This window comes from Castor canadensis, chromosome 2, assembly GCF_047511655.1.
Source record: "Castor canadensis chromosome 2, mCasCan1.hap1v2, whole genome shotgun sequence".
Taxonomy (NCBI): Eukaryota; Metazoa; Chordata; class Mammalia; order Rodentia; family Castoridae; genus Castor; species Castor canadensis.
Window position 1 is genome coordinate 53,473,303 of NC_133387.1, and position 20,073 is coordinate 53,493,375.

The following is a 20,073-nucleotide window of genomic DNA, read 5'->3' on the forward strand; positions in this document are numbered from 1 at the left end:
AACAGCAGGCAGTTGATATTTTACTATGTTAGTTATCAGCCATCAATTTCCTTGGCTTAACTCAAGCTGATTTATACTCTAATTCAATAGACATTAACAGAACACTTACTGTGTACCAGGTTCTTCTCAAGGTATTAGGAAACAAAAATAATAAGATATGGTTTTGCCTTTGAGGAGGTAACAAAATGTCAAAATACAAATAAGAAATAACCAATAAATTTGAGGAAAGCCAGATTGGAGGCCTTTATTACCAAGGAAGCCTAGTAAGGAACACCTCACTCATTGTGGAGGCAGAAGTTGCACTGACATCAGGGAAGGCTTCAGAGATAATGTTCCACTTTACTTGTCTGAAGGATAAGTAGAAAAAAAAGTGGGGCAAGGGAGAGGCTGGGAAAAGCATTCTAGCAGAGGTCAATATATACAAAGGCACAGAAAACTTATATAGCACAGTATAAATTATACTTTATAAGAATAGGACTATTCAGTTTCATATTGCTTAAGGAAAGGGCTTTCGAAGGGATAAAAATGAATGAGGGGAGGTACCAAACTTCAATGAGAAGCAGGGGCCAAAAGCAAGAGGCTGTAGGAGATGTAGTTATAGAACTGGCCCTAAGTGACTTGCATGTCACATCTGTAAGTTCAAATGTTCTGTAAAAAATGGAGAACTGCAGAAGGATTTTCAAGCTGGTGAGTGTCAAGATTGTACTTTTCTGACCAGCCTTCAGAATGTTCAGTCAAGTAGTAGTGCTAAGGATGGAACAGAAGTGCTCTCTTGCTGGAAGCAGAGGTCATCAGGAGGATGGTCCAGTTTGGATATGGCTCAAGTCTGGCTTGGGTAGCGGCAGCTGGGAAAACAAGGATGGTGCTTTGGAGAAGGATAAGAGATACAATGACTGAAACCTCAAGGAACTGGATGTGATAGATGTTTGGAGGAAAACATTATAACTGACTCAGAGATCAGTCAATATATAGGACACAAAAGAGGAGGAAATTGAGAGCGAGCCAGGGAGAAAATGAGGTAACTTGTGAATATACTGAGTTTAGGTGTTTGTGAGATATCCTGACAGAGATGCACAATAGGCAGTAAGATAAGATATTAATAATGACACATGTAATCACTTATATGCCACTATTATCAGAAACTTTTATGAGCATTCCATATGTATTGACTCTTTTAATATTTATGTAACCTTATGGAAAGGAACAGAATTAAACACAAGATGATTCTTGTGGTAATTAGCACAAAGTAACACAGCTGGTATGTGGCATAGTCAGACTATCTTGCTCCAAAGTTATTGTTTTTATTCACAATGGTGACACCCTTCAAAAATATATGGGTTTCAGGAGTGGGCCAGGGCTATTCCAGATATGTACATTTCAAGGTTATAAAATACAGAGGTAGCAGTTGAATTTTTAAAGATAAAAAAGCTTAAGTTCACAGTCTGTTATCTTCCTTCCCCGATAGTAACGCATGACGCACAAAGGAACACACAGATATGGTTTCACAAATGCAGATTCAATATACTTGTATGAAGCAAATGTAGTTGGCCAAATCTAATTGTCTATCCTGGAAAGAACCATTTAAGAATTCCTAAGAATAAATTATCCATCTCCCAATGGGTTCAACCTTTCTTTGTATCTTGATCTACTGTCAGATCCTCCTACTCCTCATTTTTGCATCATTAAGGTAATCCTAGTAAAAGTTAAAACTTTAAAATAATGGCCTGAAATAAAATGAGTGTTTATTTAGCAGAAACATCACAACATGCTACAGAGTGCTTATTATATTATAGTTAATGAAATCCATTAAGATTCCTTTTGGCTTCTCTTTTTATAGTGATAATATCAATATAAAATTATGCTAAACCATAAAGGATCTTTCTCAAGCTTATGCAAAATTTTCTGTTTTAAGATGCTTATCTTTTATATAAATTTTTATTAGGATACATTCATGATACGGGGGGGTTCATAGTGACAATTCCAATTAGGCTTAAGTTGTACATTATTTACATTGCTTCCATTGTATCTCCCCTAAATCCCTCTCCTCCCCACTAAAAGCAATTGCAAGAGGTTTTCTAGTTCCGTTTCATATAGGTATATGAAGTCCTACCTATACCATCACCTTAATCTCCCTAGTTTACCCTCTCCCCTCCCACTAGTACCCCGCCCTGCATACATTGTGCCTATTTTATAGTCTTGATTTTCATAATTAATATTTGAGTTGATGTACAAAGGGGTGTCTCAATGTATACTCTCTGTGGGTATGCTTTACTTTGGTCTATTAAATCCTTTAGAATACTCTCCCTTACCTCTTTATCTCCCACCCCCTGTTTTTCAACATCTTTCAATACACATTCATATATCCTCTTTTTCACATCTTGTGGTATGTTATCTATCATTCTTTTTTCTTTTCTCTCTCAACCTGAGTTCCATAGAGTAGATACACTGTTAAAAATATGTTCTACATCTGAGTTTGTATATGATCATACTTGTTTTTCTGTATATGTTTATCTTTGGATCTATTTCCATGTATGAGAGAAAACATGCATCTTTTGTGTTTCTGATCCTGGCTAACTTCACTTAACACAATGTCCTCCAATTGCATCCATTTACCTTCAAACCCCATGTAATTATTACTTGTGATTGAATAATACTCCATTGATATATATATATATCAATATATCAATATATATATATATATACCATAATTTAATGATCTATTCATCACTTGTAGGGCATCTGGGTTGTTCCCAGAACTGAGTTATTATGAATAGTGCTGTGATGAACATCAGTTGCACAGGTGTCTCTACTGAAACCTGTTTTATGTTCTTTTAGGTAGATGCCCAGGAGTGGTATCACTAGATTGTATGGAAGTTCTATCTCTAGTTTTTTGAGGAGCCTCCATAGTGTTTTCCATAAAGGTTGTACTAATTGGCATTCCCACTAGCAGTGTATAAGGGTTCCTGTTTTGCCACATGCTCACCAGCATTTGTTGTTATTTGCTGTTGTTATTACCCTTGATTCTGGCCATTCTAATTGGGGTGAGATGAAATCTAAGCGTTGTTTTGTTTTGCATCTCTTTTATAACCAGGGAATCTGAACACTTCTTCATGTATTTACTGGCCATTTGTACCACTTTCTTTGAGAATTCCCTGTTTAATTCATGTGCCCATTTCTACATTGGAGTGTTGATTCTTTGAGGGCTGAGTTTTTTGAGTTTCCTATAGATTCTGGATATTAGACTCCTGTCGGATGAGTAGCTGGCAAAGATTTTCTCCTATACTGTGTGCTGTCTCTTGAGTCTGGTGATTGTTTTTTTTTTTTTTTGCCGTACAGAAGCTCTTTTAGCTTAATGTAGTCCCATTTGTTCATTGTTTCCTTTACATGCTGAGCCTTTGGAGCTCTGTTTAGGAAGTCTTTTCCGATATCTATCTGTTCTAGTGTATTTCCTACTGCTTCTTGGAGTTGTTTCAAAGTTTCAGGACTTATATTAAGATTCTTGATCACTTTGAACTGATTTTGGTACAGGGTGAAAGACAGAGATCTAGTATCAGTCTTTTGCATGTGGATATCCAGTTTTCCAAGCAGCATTTGTTGAAGGAGCTGTCTTTTCTCCATCATGTGTTTTGGGCTCCTTTGTCGAAGATCAGATGACTATAGATGCATGGGCTTATGTCTGGATCTTCTATTCTGATCCATTGGTCTTCCTGTCTGTTTTTGTGCCAATACCATGCTGTTTTTATTGTTATGGCTCTGTGTTTTATGATCTTTAAATAATTAAAAAGCTATAAAGGTAGAAACCTGATGACAGTAATTATGAAAATGTAACTGAAATCATTAACCTCTACCATATTTAAGCCACTTCAAAATATCCTCATATTTCAGCCCATTGTTTTAATTAAAGGTTGCTTTATTAATATATTATGGAAAACATCTTACTACTAGTGAATAAGGGAAAGTAAGCACCCAGAAGAAGGTTATCATAGTCAACAAAATGGGATATCTATTATGTTGTTCTGATTTTATTAAACTACCAGCCTGAAAGCTGAAATTCTCTCCAGAACATGCCACACATCTTTCCTTTCCTGAGACAAAGTATTGACAAATGCCTCATTGTTCCCTTCACTTGAACTCTTAGTGTAACAATATAATCATAAACATACATATACACAAGGACCTCTAATGCAGTATTTCTCTCAAAGAAAGAAAATGTACAATTATGAAAAGGTGAAAAGTTGAATATTCTGATACGTTGATATTGTAGAAGATTATGTAGCCATTAAGCATGAGTACAATCCATTATTGTTTATCAGGAATGATATTAATCATATATTTTATATACCATTCTGTTTATATTGTTATTGCTTTGTAATATAGTTTGAAGTCAGGTATTGTGATACCTCTGGCATTGCTCTTTTTGCTGAATATTGCCTTGGTTATTTGCGGTCCAAATGAACTTTTGGGTAGATTTTTCAATCTCTGTGATGAAAGTCATTGGGATTTTAATGGGAATTGCATTAAACATGTTGATTGCTTTTGGTAGTATAGCCATTATTACTATGTTGATTCTACCAATCCATGAACACAGGAGATCTTTCCATCTTCTGTAGTCTTCCTCAATCTCTTTCTTCAGGAGTTTGTAATTCTCCTCGTACAGATTATTCACATCCTTTGTTAAATTTACTTCTAGGTATTTGATTCTTTTTTAGGCTATTGTGAATGGAATTATTTCCATATATTCCTTCTCAGTTTGTTCATTGTTGGTGTATACAAAAGCTAATGATTTTTGTAAGTTGATTTTGTATCCTGCCACCTTACTGTAGTGGTACTGGCACAAAAACAGACATGAAGACCAGTGGAACAGAATAGAGGGCCTGGATATGAATACACACAACTATACCAACCTGATTTTGACAAAGGTGCCAAAAATATATGATGCCCCTTCCACAAATGTTGCTGGGAAAAGTGGTTACCCATCTGCAAGAAACTGAAACTAGATCCATGTGTATCACCCTGTAGTAGTATCAACTCAAAATGGATCAAGGACCTAAATATCAGACCTGAAACTCTGAAGTTACTACAGGAAGGAGCAGGAAGCACTCTGGAACTAATAGGTACAGGCAAAGATTTCCTCAATAGAACCCCAGCAGCCCAGCAACTAAGAGAAAGGATGAATACATGGAACTTCAAAAATTAAAAAGCTTATGCACAACAAAAGAAATGGTCTCTAAACTGAAGAGACCACTCACAGAGTGGGAGAAAATATTTGCCAGCTACACATCAGACAAGGGACTGATAACCAGAATATACAGGGACCTTAAGAAACTAAACTCTCCTAAAATCTATGAACCAATTAAGAAATGGGCAACTGAACGAAACAGAACTTTCTCAAAAGAAGAAATTCAAATGGCCAAAAAACACATGAAAAAAATGCTCACCATCTCTAGCCATAAAGAAAATGCAAATCAAAACCTCACTAAGATTCCACCTCACCCCTGTTAGAATAGCCATCATCAAAAACACCAACAACAACATGTGTTGGTGAGGATGTGGGGAAAAAGGAACCCTAGTCCACTTCTTGTGGGAATGCAAGCTGGTGCAACCACTCTGGAAAAAAATTTGGAGACTTCTTAAAAATCTAAACATAGACCTGCCATATGATCCAGCAATCCCACTCCTGGGCAAAAACCCAAAAGAATGCAACACAGGTTAGTTACTTCAGAGGCACCTGCACACCCATGTTTATTGCAGTGCTATTCACAATAGCCAAGTTATGGAAACAACCAAGATGTCCCACTATTGATGAATGGATCAAGAAAATGTGATACTTCTACACAGTTTTACTCAGCCATGAAAAAGAATGAAATCTTATCATTTGCAGGTAAATGGATGGAACTGGAGAACATCATTCTGAGCAAGGTCAGCCAGGCTCAGAAGACCAAAAATCATATGTTCTCCCTCATATGCAGACTTTAGATCTAGGGCAAATGCAGCAATGTGGTTAGACTTGGATCACATGACAAGGGGAGAGCACATACGGGAGATATAGGAATAGGTAGAAAACCCAAAACATGAAAGCATTTGATGTCCCCATTCCAGAGGAACTAATACAGAAAACTTAAAGTGACAGATGTTAACATGAGAAGGGGATCAGGAACCAGTGTAAGATCAGTTAGAGATGAATCAACATGGGTCTCCACACATGGGTACACGAAAGCAATGTTAGGAATCTCTCTGTATAGCTATCCTTAACTCTCCTAGCAAAAATGCTTTGTCTTCCTTATTATGCTTGTGTCTTTTCTTCAACAAAATTAGTGATCAGGGCAGAACAGGACCTGCCTGGAACTGAGTGGGGGGAACGGGGAGAGGGTGGAGGATCTGGGCAGAGTGGAGAAATGACCCAAACAATATATGCACGTGTGAATAAATTAATAAAAAATTATATTTTAAATAAAAACCCAAAGCCAGAAAATAATGTTTGTGCTATATTTCTACCTTATTAAAACATCAAACAAAATAATAATATATATACATATGCATATACGTATATATATATTCCTTTAGAATTATGTGAGAGAATATATGTATCAAAATATGTTACACCAAGAAGGGAAAAATTAAGAATGACATATGTAGGAATTATTGGCTTTTTCATGGTTCATCTCTATCATTTCACTTATAACAAGTGGGTTTTGTAAATTAAAAATGAATACTGTTTTGAAAAAGAAGGAAAAGGAAAATATATTCTGGCTATTTTATTGAAAGATTTTTAAATAATTAATACCTTTATAGATGAATATGTTTAATGCACTTTTAAAATATCAGACTTCTATTCTATATAAAACTTAAACCATCTCAAGGAAGAATAACTAGGATATCACAAATGAGTCCTGATGAAAACAGCGAATTAGTAGAGTGACTCTGATTATCAGAGACAAGAATCTAAGTACCATGTACTTAGGATAAAAGGGATTAACTGTAAATCCATTAACCATACAACAAGCATTGAAATTTTGATGATTTCCCATTTCAATGTTATTGTAGATTGAAAATTGTGTGACTTTATTTTGCAGGAGCAATTATTTTGGGCTAGAGGAATATTGACTAATTTTAGGGCTTCCTTTCCAGGCTTTCTTATGTGACAATAAACCATATCCTTTTTCTTTCAGAAAGGAGCCTGTAGAAGTTCATCATTTTGCATTAATGCATAAAACTCTATATGTAAGTCATGTGGTAATACTGAAATCTTTTTTGTCTTCTCCATTAACGTATTTCTAAAACCCTTCTTTTAACACAGAGTAGCAGCCTAGTTGTATCAATCAACCTGCTCTTTGTTGGGAAAAACCACTTGTTTCTCTGCTTATTTGTGGACATGAGAAATTTTTAATTGTACAAAAGGGGTTGAACCCAAAACAGTGTGGTTTCTTCGGTATTTTTTAAAAATTTCTGTCACTTGAAACTTGATGATATAGGTCAAATACAGTTAACTTTTGAACACAAAAACCAAGGACAATGACTCTACGAAGTTGAAAGTCCAAGTATAACTTTTCATACACTAAAAATGTAGCTACTAGTAACCTGATGTTAATGGGAGACTTATTAATAAAATAAACTTAAATTAACATATTTTACATGATATATGCATTGTTTATGGTGAAAAAACACAGGAGGAACTTGAGAGATCACATTTTACTGAGCTGTGCAATTTACTGAAGAATTGAACTGCTCTCTTGGAGATGATCAGTAATCAAAGAACATTTTATATGGATGCTATACAACACACAGCTCATTGCAGTAGCAACAGAAGGCCTCCATTAAAATATTACAGTAGAGCAGTAGTACTACAGCTAATTTTATGCAGTTATGACTTAATATTGCATCTTTACATTTGTTTGAATTTCTCTCATTTGTGAATAGCACCATATATGGTATGTTTATATAAGTTTTAATGAATTTTAACTTTGTATAATATATTTGTGTATATATTCTGGAAGTAAATAATAAAATAGATTATTACCTACATTCATGTGTGACATGCCTACCTCTTTCAAACTTTTTCAACATTTAAGGCTAAATGTTTTGTCTAAGAACTTTTTCAAATTGTTACAACTCTCCAAAAAATACATATAAATATATTTCAAATCTATGTTGTTCAAGGGCCAATTGTACATTCGTTAAGATCCTAGTTGCTTCTGATTAGAGCTAACTTAAGAAGTGGTCATAGTCTCTTAATAAATTTATGATGACTGCACCTCTATCTTATAGTGATCACATTTAGGGTTAGGTAACACCTTTGCTGAGTTTTAAAGTTCTGGAAATGAGTCAGATTTGCTGATAAAGTGTTCAATAATAAGATCTTTAGTGCCTAGAGAAACAAAGCACCATCTAATTTTTGTGCTATAAGTACCCTGTGGTAATTCTAAGCTACCAAATATTTTTAAAATATCTGTTAAATTTCCTTAAAATTTAACAGCCAGATCTTGCAAACCAACTCAAATCAGTTCTAATCCATCACTGAAATGAACCAATATATATAATCAGCATTTTCCACTATGAATCATGATAATAAGAAACAAAATACCAATTTCCATTTGGTGGAGTATTAGACTGGGTACGAAAATTTCTCTCTTATCAATATCTCCCACATGGCCTGTCAATGACCTCGTATAGCAAAGGTCATTCCACATTCTCATTGTATATAGAGATCTTAAGGAGTCTCAGCATGTAGTGAGATAATTAAGTCCTCACATAGCAAGATTATCAATGATTGGTTCATGACAAACCAGTTTGCATCATTCAAAGAGGTGGCCCTTGAGAAATCTGACTACAAATACATACGGTTATTTGCTAATAAATGAAAAATGTGTTTCTACCTTGTTAGTAAGTATTTTATACAGAAGCACGCCCATGAAGCGGAAGCAAAGGGCAAGACAACCTGTCTCAAAAATTTCATATTTAAGATTCTCCTCAAGAGGCACCTTTACTCTAGTTTAAACTTAGCCTGGATATATTCAAAACAAAAAGAAGAATAAAACTATTAACTAACTCAAAGAAAGGAAATAATTAAGCACAGTACTTCTTAGGGAATGGTAAAACCAGTTTAGTAAAAATTTCTTCATTATTAAAATAGCAGTATTTATCTTCTTTATACAATTTATTCATTTATTTTAAGATAATTTAAGTTTAGTAGCATCAGTATATTCTAATTAAATTACTTTCTCAAGATAATTACATTAAGGACTTACTTTTATTATCATTCAATATGAAATCACAATAATAATATCTAGCAAGTGCTAATCATCATGCTTGGTCTGTTAAAATACCTTATACCTAATGTGTATGGTAACCAGTAAGAGAAGTATAATTTTCCTTATGATCCAGTGAAAAAAATGAATTTAAAGGAATTAAGTAACATTCAAAATAGTGAAAGTAATAAATTATACTCCCAGAATCTAAATTCAGGTCTATATTGGTAACCTAGGTTATTTTATTTTCTGTTAGGCATTTTTTAAATTAGCAAACTTTTTTCTGAGGTTTCTTTCTGAAGTTTTCTTTTGCTTAATGGCATTTGTTTGTGGAGCCAACCCTCCCTCACAGTCTACACGACCTCCTTCACATCATAAAGTCTAAGACATGAAATCCTACAATGATGAACTCCACTGTTTTCACAGAATCATCTGTGGATTTTAATGCTTCTCTGCTCACAGGAACAAAATGAATTGAGACAAAATCCAAAACATAGAGTTAAATACAGAAATTTAGCATACTTAAAAATCCCCAACCAAATAATAAATTCAGCTATCTATAAATATCACCCATCCTAAGGAATAGTCAGAAAATACTTGATTGCAGGCAAATGTAAAAATTTAAGTTCATTAATTTATTCACATTGTCTTATACTTAATATTTATCTTTTCATAGTCTCAATAATATATGACAATGTCCTAATACACTAAGCTACTAAAACAAGTGAGGAATGATGGGTATAAGAATAAATAATTGATGAAATAACCAGACTACAAGCAGTGATCTTATTAATTACATTATGTATTAGAAGTATACTTTCATCAGAATCACTCTCTATGGGGTCTAGAAGGGTCAAAAAATAATAACATTTGGGGGACCATCTCAAACTTCCAGTTCCATTTTTGGAAGTGGCTGAAAGAGTAAATCAACATGAAAATGTTTAAGTCAGAAACTTCACCTTCTAGGGGGTATGGGTCAAGTGGTAGAGTGCCTGCCTAGCAAGCTCAAGGCCCTGAGTTCAAACTCCAGTACAGAAAAAAAGAAACATACCAATAAAATCATTTGTAATTAAATTAGTTTTACGATTCTAATAAGCCTAAATACTTTAGCTAGATAAATTATGTTTATCTAGGTAATTATCCAACTATCATCTAACTATCTGTTGTTTCAGATAATCATAATAATGAATAAAAGAAATAAAAAGAAGTAGGCCTAATTCAACCTATCAACACTGTATTGTGCAGAAATTGACTCACATATCATAATTATGGTTATAAGGAATAAATAATTTTCAGACTGGGAGAAAGGAGTAGGAGGGAGGAACTCAGTACATATTGCTTCTGTGTCATTGAATAATAGATACTAAATCAGAAATTAGATATATATGTCTAAAGTGAAGTGAAGTGGTTTATAAAAATATCTGCCAAATAATATGCAATAATCTACTTAAGTATCACTTCACAGAACACCCTGAAGTTGTCCCTAATTAAAACATTATTATATTTTGTAGAAATTATTAGAAATAAGAATTAGTATAATTTGATCCAAATTCACTAAAGAATCAACAACTTCAAAAGAAATAAAATATTTTATTGGAAAACTAAGTTCATCCCTCCTACCCCTTTCTCCCAATCCAGTTTTCTTTTGGGTTCTCTAAGTGAATGGAAACACCATAGTTTACACAGATTGCTATGTCCCTTTTGCTCGTTCCTTCTTCATCAAAAACACTGCATACTTTAGCTTCTAAAATATATCAAACCTGATCACTTTCTCCATGTCCACTCAATCCATACTGATTCAATCTACCATCATCTTTTGTCTCCATTATTGTAGTAGCCAGATAACTTGTCTTCCAATAGTCATTCCTTACTTCTACCCACTCACAACCCTGATTCTATCTTAGGGTCTTTTAAAAAGCATAAGTTTAATCATGTCATTTTTGTACTTTTAATGGCTTCCCATTACTATTAAGGTAAATGCAAAACTTTTTCAATGACATCCAAGATTCTGTTTGCTGCAGCTCCTAACAGTCTTTTGTTCCATCTCTTACCTCTCCTCAATGTATTTTACCTCAATACACTCTTTAAGACACCTGAACTTGTTATTTGCCTCCCAATGCAAGCCTCTATCATGCAATGTGTCCTCTTCCAGAAATCTTTCACCTTCCATTCCCTAACTTAACTAAGTCATGTAAAAGTTTAATTTTTAATGTTTTATGGGAGTCTTATAAAATTCCAGTACAAGTCAAATCCTGATGTTTTAAAATTCTACATGCCAAATCTTTTATCTTCCCAGTGCTGAGGGCACTTATAAGTTGACATTTACTTATGTCACCATCTGATTTGTGTCTGGGCCTCACAACAGACTGGAAGCTCAAGATGTAAGACACTGGGTCTTCTTTCTCATCATTCCATTCACAGTACCTTTCAAAGAGCTAATATAAGACCCTCAATAAATCTTTGTAGAAGTAGTTCTGAATTGTATTCACAGTTGTATAATATAAGTACTAGTGGATGGATAGCTGTGAGTTATGTAATGCTTCTGTGTCCTAATGAAATTTAGTTAAGTATCTTTTAGATATGTGTAAATACTATACATACTTACCTCATAAAGTCTGCTCAAAAGTAAAATACTTAATTTGAAAAGCAAATTATTTTTTGAAAAGCAAATAAACATGTATTTCATCAAAGTAATGTGGAATTCAGGCAAAAATTTTAAGGGACCAATCTTCAGTGAACTTCTTTTTTATACCAGTGGTATAACTATCTGTATATTTGTGATACTGGGGCTTGAACTCAGGGTCTGGCATTTGTTAAGCAGGCTCCCTACCACTTGGACCACTCCACCAGCCCTAATTACAACTTTTAATTCTTTTGTGGATGAATAGAAGCAATTAAATTACAAATATGGTTATTTCTAAGAGGTATTACAAGATTATTTTGTTAAAATAGTCATGTCATTTAAATCAACACCACAATTCAGACTCAGAAAAAATTATTTTACATTTGTCACATATACTATAAAATAAATTGTAACATGTTGACACCCCAAATCAGATGTTGATCTTAATCATGCTCAGCCTCTTGAAAAGAAATCAAATATTATTGAACATTAAGACATGGTATATATTTTAGAAAAAATGTTTTATATTGACTCCACTTAATATAAACAAATGCAAGATACTTTTAATACCAGATTTACTCACTTATATATAAATTTCTTTGAGATATTTTGTTGATATATTTCCTTAGAACTGATTTTTCAGTTTTTTAAAGCAGTCCCAGTGTTTCTTTTATTACCAAAACGATACACACACACACAGTGTCTCCAATGCTGTCCGTGAGAATAAACTCAATTGTCCATGGAGTGTAAGAGGAAATCTTAAGAGAAAAATGGTCACCTAGTTCTCAATGCCTTAGCTGCTGGTGAGGAAAGGACCATGCAGAGCTCGTCACTCCTCATCCCTGCACCTATAGACCCCCTAAGGATGGGAATAAATGCAAGTTGACTGGGGATTTAATCACTGTCTAGAATGTCCAGGAGCTTATGGTTAAACTTGATAACAGTGCCTCATAACAAAATGTACACGCTCAGGATCCCTTCAAAATGCAATATGCAAAAAGGGAAGTTCTCAAAGCCTGCAGAATGATGCAAGCTTGAGCGAGAGGGGACCACGCTGCTCTCAGCCCCACTCCTGAAGGCATCCAATGGCAAGGGCTGCCCACCCGCTAGGGGCACTGCCACCTGGCTAGCTCAAGCCCCAAGGCTTGGGGTAGGAATGGTCATGTTCTGCAGTTTTCACACTGTCTGAACCTCTGGCTCCTTAGTGGCTCTGGGAAGCTCTCCTGGAGCTTCAAACAGCACATATTACACAATTTCTCTCTGGCCTTGGACATTGGTCTGATTCACCATGTAGATGACAGGGCTGGGGTTGTCCTGAGAGGCTGAGTGATGGTCCCTCAGTACCCTCATCCTCCTCTTCCACCTCTTCCTCAAGTTCTGGCTCCCCATCACTTCCTAGAATGATACCCTGCAAGCTGCTCTCATTCACTGTTACTCTTAGACCTGATCCCTCTTGTGGCTGCTGCAGCAGATGCTATGTCAGCTCCACACTGTCATAGCAAACCAGCTGCAGTCACATACAGCCATCTTCATGCTCCTTGAACTGAAAATGGAGGGCTACTTGAACTGGTGTTTCTTGTGAAAGTGCACAGTGAGGTTGTTACCACATTTGAATTTGTCACACGCATGACATTTGTTCTTTGGCTCTGAGTCTCCTTCATGCACTTTACAGTAATGGAACTTAATAGAGGTCATCAACCTCTATCTCATATTCTTTTGAATATTTGTAATTACATATACAGATACCTTTATGTTTATACCACTGATTGCCTCAATTTCCTTCTTTCTGTTGTTATGAGTACCAATGATACTTTCTTCTTTTGGCCTCTCTGGACTACCGGACTACTTGTGACATTTGGATTCCATGTCATAAGCTTATATGCTATTTTGTTTCTTTTGGAATGATATATTTATTTTATCTGCTTCTTTTCCCCATAGTATGAATTAAATATTCAATTTCATTTCTCATTTATCAGCAAGTCTACTTTGTAGACACTTTGAAAGAATGTGAAACTACTGAAATACAGAAAGGTCTGTGTAATGTCAAAAAACCAGATCTACCTATGAATATATTAACAGTCACCCTTTAAAACATGTTCTAATATAGATGTAAAGAGGATATTGTAGAAGCAAATAGGTGGAAATTATTATGTCTAAACCTGCAAGTCACAAACTGTTGAGATATACCTGCATGCCACAGGAGACTCTCAGATTAGACTGTAGTATTTTAAATATTTGAGATCATACAATGACATATATTGGCCTGAACACAGGAGCTACTCCTATTAAATTTTACAGATCTAACAATTTAATGTTAAATTTTGAATATTTCTAAGGTACAAAGGAACCATTAGTAAGTTCAACAATACTAAAATGGATGAAGGTGTTATAAAGGAAGATAACTAACTAAACATCAAACCTTGTCATGAACATAGATGCAGAAATCCTTAACAAAGTGTTAGAAAACTGAATATGAGTATATGCAAAAATAATTATACATCAAGATCAAGTGAAATTTACTTTAGGCATTCAAGGATAGTTCAACATTCAAACATTAATCAATATAATCTATCATATTAATGAGTCAAAAAAGAAAAATTATGATAATATCAACAGCTGAAGAAAACATATTTGGCAATCAAACACCCTCACAAAAAACCTCAATAAACTAGGAATAGGGGAAAGCTTTCTTAATGTGATAAAGAATACCTGCAAAAACCTCCAGCTAATTTCATATGTAGTAGTGAGAAACCTGAAGTTTTTCTATTAATATGTGGAACAAGGCAATACAAGGATATCCCCTCTCATCATTATTTTTTAACATCTTCCTGGAAGTCTCAGCTAATTCAATAAGATGGAAAAATAAAATAAAAAGTATACATGTTGGGAAGGAAGAAATAAAAGTATCTTAGTCCACAGAAGATGTAGTCATCTATGTAGAATATCTGAAAGACTTGTTATAATAGTAAACAATTGTAGTAATGTTACACATTTCAAGGTTATTACACAAAATCTAATTTCTTCCTTAAATCCTAGCAATGAAAAAGCAGAAATTGAGGTTAATAACATGTACCCATTTGAATTAGCACATAAAAATGAAATATTTAGAGTTAAATCTAAAAAAATTTATGTTTTATATGAGAGAGATTACAAAAGTGATGAAAGATATCAAAAAGGAGCTCAATAAATTGAGAGGTAGTCCATTGTTCACGGACAAGAAGACTCAAAATTGTGTCAAAATCAGTTTGCCTTAAGTTGAACTATAGATTCTACGTAATCTAAATCAGAAGTCCAGTATACAAATTTGTGGATATCACCAAAGTGAGTCTAAAGATTATACAGCAATCAAAAGACCTAAAACAAACTATTGAATATTAAAAGAGATTAACACTTCCTGACTTCAAAACTTACTACAAAGCTAGAGTGATCAAAATGCTGTAGAATTGGTGAAAAAATAGGCAAAAAAAATCAATGGAAAAGAACAGAGAGACTGGAAACAGACCCATATAGATATAGTCAAATGATCATTGACAAACTAGAAAAGGCAATATAAAGGAGCAAGAACAGTCTTTTTAAAAAATGATGACTAGAACAACTGAACACCTACATGTAAATGTATTAATCTGGCCACTGACCATAAACCCTTCACAAAAATCAACTCAAAATGGATGATACATATAAATAGAAAATGTAAAACTCCTATAAAATAATATAGGGAAAAATCTAGGTATTCTTGGTGTGGTGATGACTATTTAGATGCATAACAATGTCATGGTCTGTGAAAGAAATAATTGGGCAGTTAGACTTCATTAAAATTAACTTCTGTTCTTCAAAAGACAATATCAAGAGAATGAAAATACGAGCCACAGACTTGGAGAAAATGTTTGTAAAGGGCATATCTTTATAGATCTACTGTCTAAATCATACAAAATCTTAAAACTCAATGATAAGAAAATGAACAACCTGATAAAAATGACCAATGCACCTGAGCAGGCACCTCATCAAAGAAGACATACAAATGGCAGGTAAGCATATGAAAAGATGTTCAGCATCAGATGTCATTAGGAAATTGCAAGTTAATTACAAAATACCACTGCACACCTACTAAAATCGCCACAATCCAGAGCACCAACAAAACCAAATGCTGGTTAAGATGTGGAATAACAGGAACCCTTACTCACTGTAGGAATGTAAAATGGCACAGCAACTTTAGAAGAAACTTAGGCAGTTTGTTATACCACTAAACTCATTTTCACCATATAACCCAACAATCACACTCCTTTGTATTTATCCAAATTATTTGAAAATATATGTCCACACAAAAAGCAACACATCAATGTTTATAGCAGTTTTCTTCATAATTGCCAAAACTTGGAGACAACTGATATGTCTTTGAGTAAGTGGATGGATAAACAGTGATGAATCCAAACAATGAAATAATAAATAGTATTCAGTACTAAAAAGAAATAGGCTGTCAAGTCATAAAAAGATGTAGAAGCTAGCAGCAAGAATTGACAAATGTAATTGCATCAAATTAAAAAGCTTTTGCACAGCAAAAAAAAAACAACAGAGTGAAAAGATAGCCCACAGAATGGAGAAAACCTTTACCAGCATTAACAGCCAAATCTTAAAAGTATATGAAATGTATATGAAAATTTAAAAAGTAAACACCAAAAAAAATCCATCTGATTTATAAACTGAAAAGACAATTTTCAAATAAAGATGTACAAATGGCAAATAAATATGAGTTTCAACATCTTTAGTCAACAGAGAAATGCAAATCAAAACTACACTGAGATTCCAACTCACCCCAGTCAAAATGGCTCTAATAAAAAAAACAACCAACAATAAATGCTGTTGAGGGATAAAAAGGGAACCTTTATACACTGTTGGTGGAAACTCAAATTAATCAGCCACTATGGAATTCACTATGGAGTTTCCTCAATAAAATAAAACTAGAACTACTACATGATCAAGCTAAACTACTCCTAGTTTTACAGCCAAAAATAAGTCATATGATTGTAGAGATACCCATATACCCATGTTAATCCCATCATTGTTCACAATAGCCAAGATATGGAATCAGACTAGGTGCCAATCAACAGAAGACTGGACAAAGAAAATGTGGAATATGTACAGAATATAGTTTTACTCAATCACAAAGAAATTATGTCATTTGCAGAAAAATGGATGGAACTAGAGATCACCCTATTAAGTGAAAAAAAAAGACCCAGAAAGATCACAGTTTTCCTTTTAATGTTCACATTTAGTGGGAAAAAATATGAAAGTAAATGGAGGATTATTTGGGATGTAGAAGGGGATAAGGGCAAATATGGCAAAATAAGAGAATAATAGAGGATGTGACTATATCAAAGTAACTATATTCATGTATGAAAATCTTACAGTGAAACTCATTACTTTGTACAATTAATATATGCAATTAATAAAATAAGTAAAAGGAAAAAATACAAAAAAGGTGTGGTGGAAACTTCAATGCATGTAACTGAGTGAAAGGAGCTAACAGGAAAAGTTTGTACACTGCATGATTGCAACTATAGTATATATCTGGAAAAGGCAACTCTATTGAGATGGGAAAAAGATCAGTGTTTGCCAGGGCTTAGGGAGGAGGGACAAATAGGTATAGTACAGAAATCATGATAGAGACATGTCAACATATATTTGTCCAAATCCATGAAGTGTACAAACCAAGGGGGAGCATCAATGTAAACTTTGAACTTTGAATGATAATGATGTATCAGTGCATGTTCATTGATTATAATAAATGTACCATAGCTGAGGGTGATATCAATTGTGAGGGAGAATATTGTGAGAGAGGAGAGAAGTATATAAGAACTCTGTGCATCTCATCTAATTTTGCTGTGAACTTAAAACAGATATAAAATTAAAAATTTTTAATTAAGAAATAAATTTATTGAGGTATGTAGGTGCATTAGTCAGATTTTTAGTCTTACTAATAACAAACTCTGAGGCAGCTAACTTTATGAAGAGCAAAAGTTTACTTAAATCAAAGTTTTAGAATTCAAGGTCATAACACCTGCATTGGCTCAGTTCTGATGAAAGATGCATTAGATCATGGCAGATAGCAATGGTGGGTAGGAAAAAGCAAGCAATTACATCTCAAACCAGGAGCAGGGAGGCTAGCATTCTCAATTCTCTCAGCGGTCCTAACCCTGACCAATTCAGGAGCTCCTCCTTCTTAAATGTCCACACCACCAATATCACCATGGAAGTTATCACTTTAATTGCAATGTTCCCTTGGGGACACTCACAACATTCAAACCATAATAGAGGGTACGGTGAATCAAGGAAGTTTAGGAAAAATGATCAATGCCAATTGTTGATCTTCCAGCATTTTCGTTTATTTCTTAGCCCTGCATACTTTTAAAGCTTTCTGTCATTTGTAGTTCCTCTCTTAAAATTAAATTTGATTCTACATTTTTCAGAAAAACATGAAGTAATGACCTTTTGTAAATAGCACTTTTGAACATTTCATAGTGACAGCTGGCTTGGAACAGGAAGGGAGATTCCTACTCTGGTGAAATAGCTTAAAGCTTCTATCATTTGCTACCATATAAATTATGCATATTACTCATGTAGCATTTATATTTCTGATCCATGTCCTACTGGATAAAAGATCAATTAACTTAAAATCCACAGAAGTATATTCTAGGTTAGACATCATTCCTGTGTTTCATCTGACAGGTTGATGAAATGTAATGATTGCTGACTTAATAATGACCACCAACGTGAGTGGTCATATCCCAAACTCATTTTGTAGAATATTCTGAAACTTTCATGAGCTAACATTAGTCTTGTGTAATCTTTTGTTAATATGCTAAGCCTGAAACCATATTTTAAATGATTTCCTTAAGTATATATATATAAATGAATTTAAGTTTATAAATCATAAAGCAAATCTGCCAAACCATTCTTCCAACTATGAGAAGTGGTCTTATCTCATTTACTCTGATGTTTAGTAAAGAAATAGTCATTATATTAACCATCTCATAATTCACAGCCTACATTTTTCATATCCAACCCTAGACTGTTAATCTTTTAAGGCAGATGGGTTTATGTTTTATTGTGCATTCATCTGGGCACCATTATATTTAATAATTATTTTATAGGTCTATAGGCCTTTCCTTTCTAGTCTGAGTTTTTAGTGATACTATCCTTGCATAGGAAAAATATGTTATATTTCAAGAACCCATAAAAAGTTCCTTTAAAGCATAATCACTAATTTTCTCTCATCTCTTATTTAATGAAATACTAATTCCAAAGTTTTTCTAAAAATTATACAGGCCAGATCTTTGAATGACCTGAATCAATGCCACCTGAAAATCTTGAAGACAGTTCTGGAGCCCAGCAACCAACTCAACTGAGAAATTGATTCATGGAAGCCTCTTATATTCTCTTTTTGCGCCAACCTTATGAAGTACAAAAACATTAGTACATTTCAGAAATATTTGTCTTGTCCCACGATTCATTTTATTAACACTCAGCAAAATTGAGGGTCATGTTTAGGTGCCATAGTAAATCAACATGACATCAGACTTCCTAATTACCAGTTAATTTCTCAGTCAAGAAATATGTGTTAAACCAGTAAAAATCAGATGGGCTCTGAAATGCAAGGTTAATAGGATACATATGTTGTCTGAGTACAGGGAAGTCAAAAGGCATACCAATAAGTGCTAATGCATGCAGTAATGTATACAAAGTTGTCATGTAAAAGAAGATACAAATACACAAAGAAGAAATCAAATGAGTTTAATGAACTGTAGATGAGAAGAACGATATGAAGTAATTTAAATAATGGATATTTCATGAGGCATCAAACAGAGGAGGTCATTCAAGATGTGCAAAGATCTGCAAGCAAGGAGAGCATCGTGCTAAGGAACTTGGTTTTAATTCTGTGAAGTGAGAAGGTCTAATGTTAAGGAGGAATATTCTAGTCTGTGTTTCTAAAGCTTATTCTGGCAACAGTGTGGGGACTGGATTAAAGTGAGTCATATATAAAGACAGGAGAGCCAAGCAGAAGAGACAGAAGCAATGAAAAACAAAAGGACAAGACATTTCAAGATGTAGAGTTGGTTGGATATAGGAAAAGTAAAGATGAGAATGACTTCAGGATGACTCCGAAGTTTCTACTTGAACACTTGGTTACAGAATGACACCAATAATTGG

At 34.1% G+C, this 20,073-nt stretch overlaps 1 protein-coding gene and 1 pseudogene across 1 annotated transcript in view; both read right to left on the minus strand.

The window, feature by feature from the left end:
- Znf804b (zinc finger protein 804B) overlaps positions 1 to 20,073 on the minus strand; it is a 533,610-nt gene that overhangs the window by 233,268 nt on the left and 280,269 nt on the right. The gene's annotated exons all lie outside the window — the stretch shown is intronic.
- Positions 13,045 to 13,923, minus strand: LOC141416829 (histone H4 transcription factor pseudogene; annotated as a pseudogene).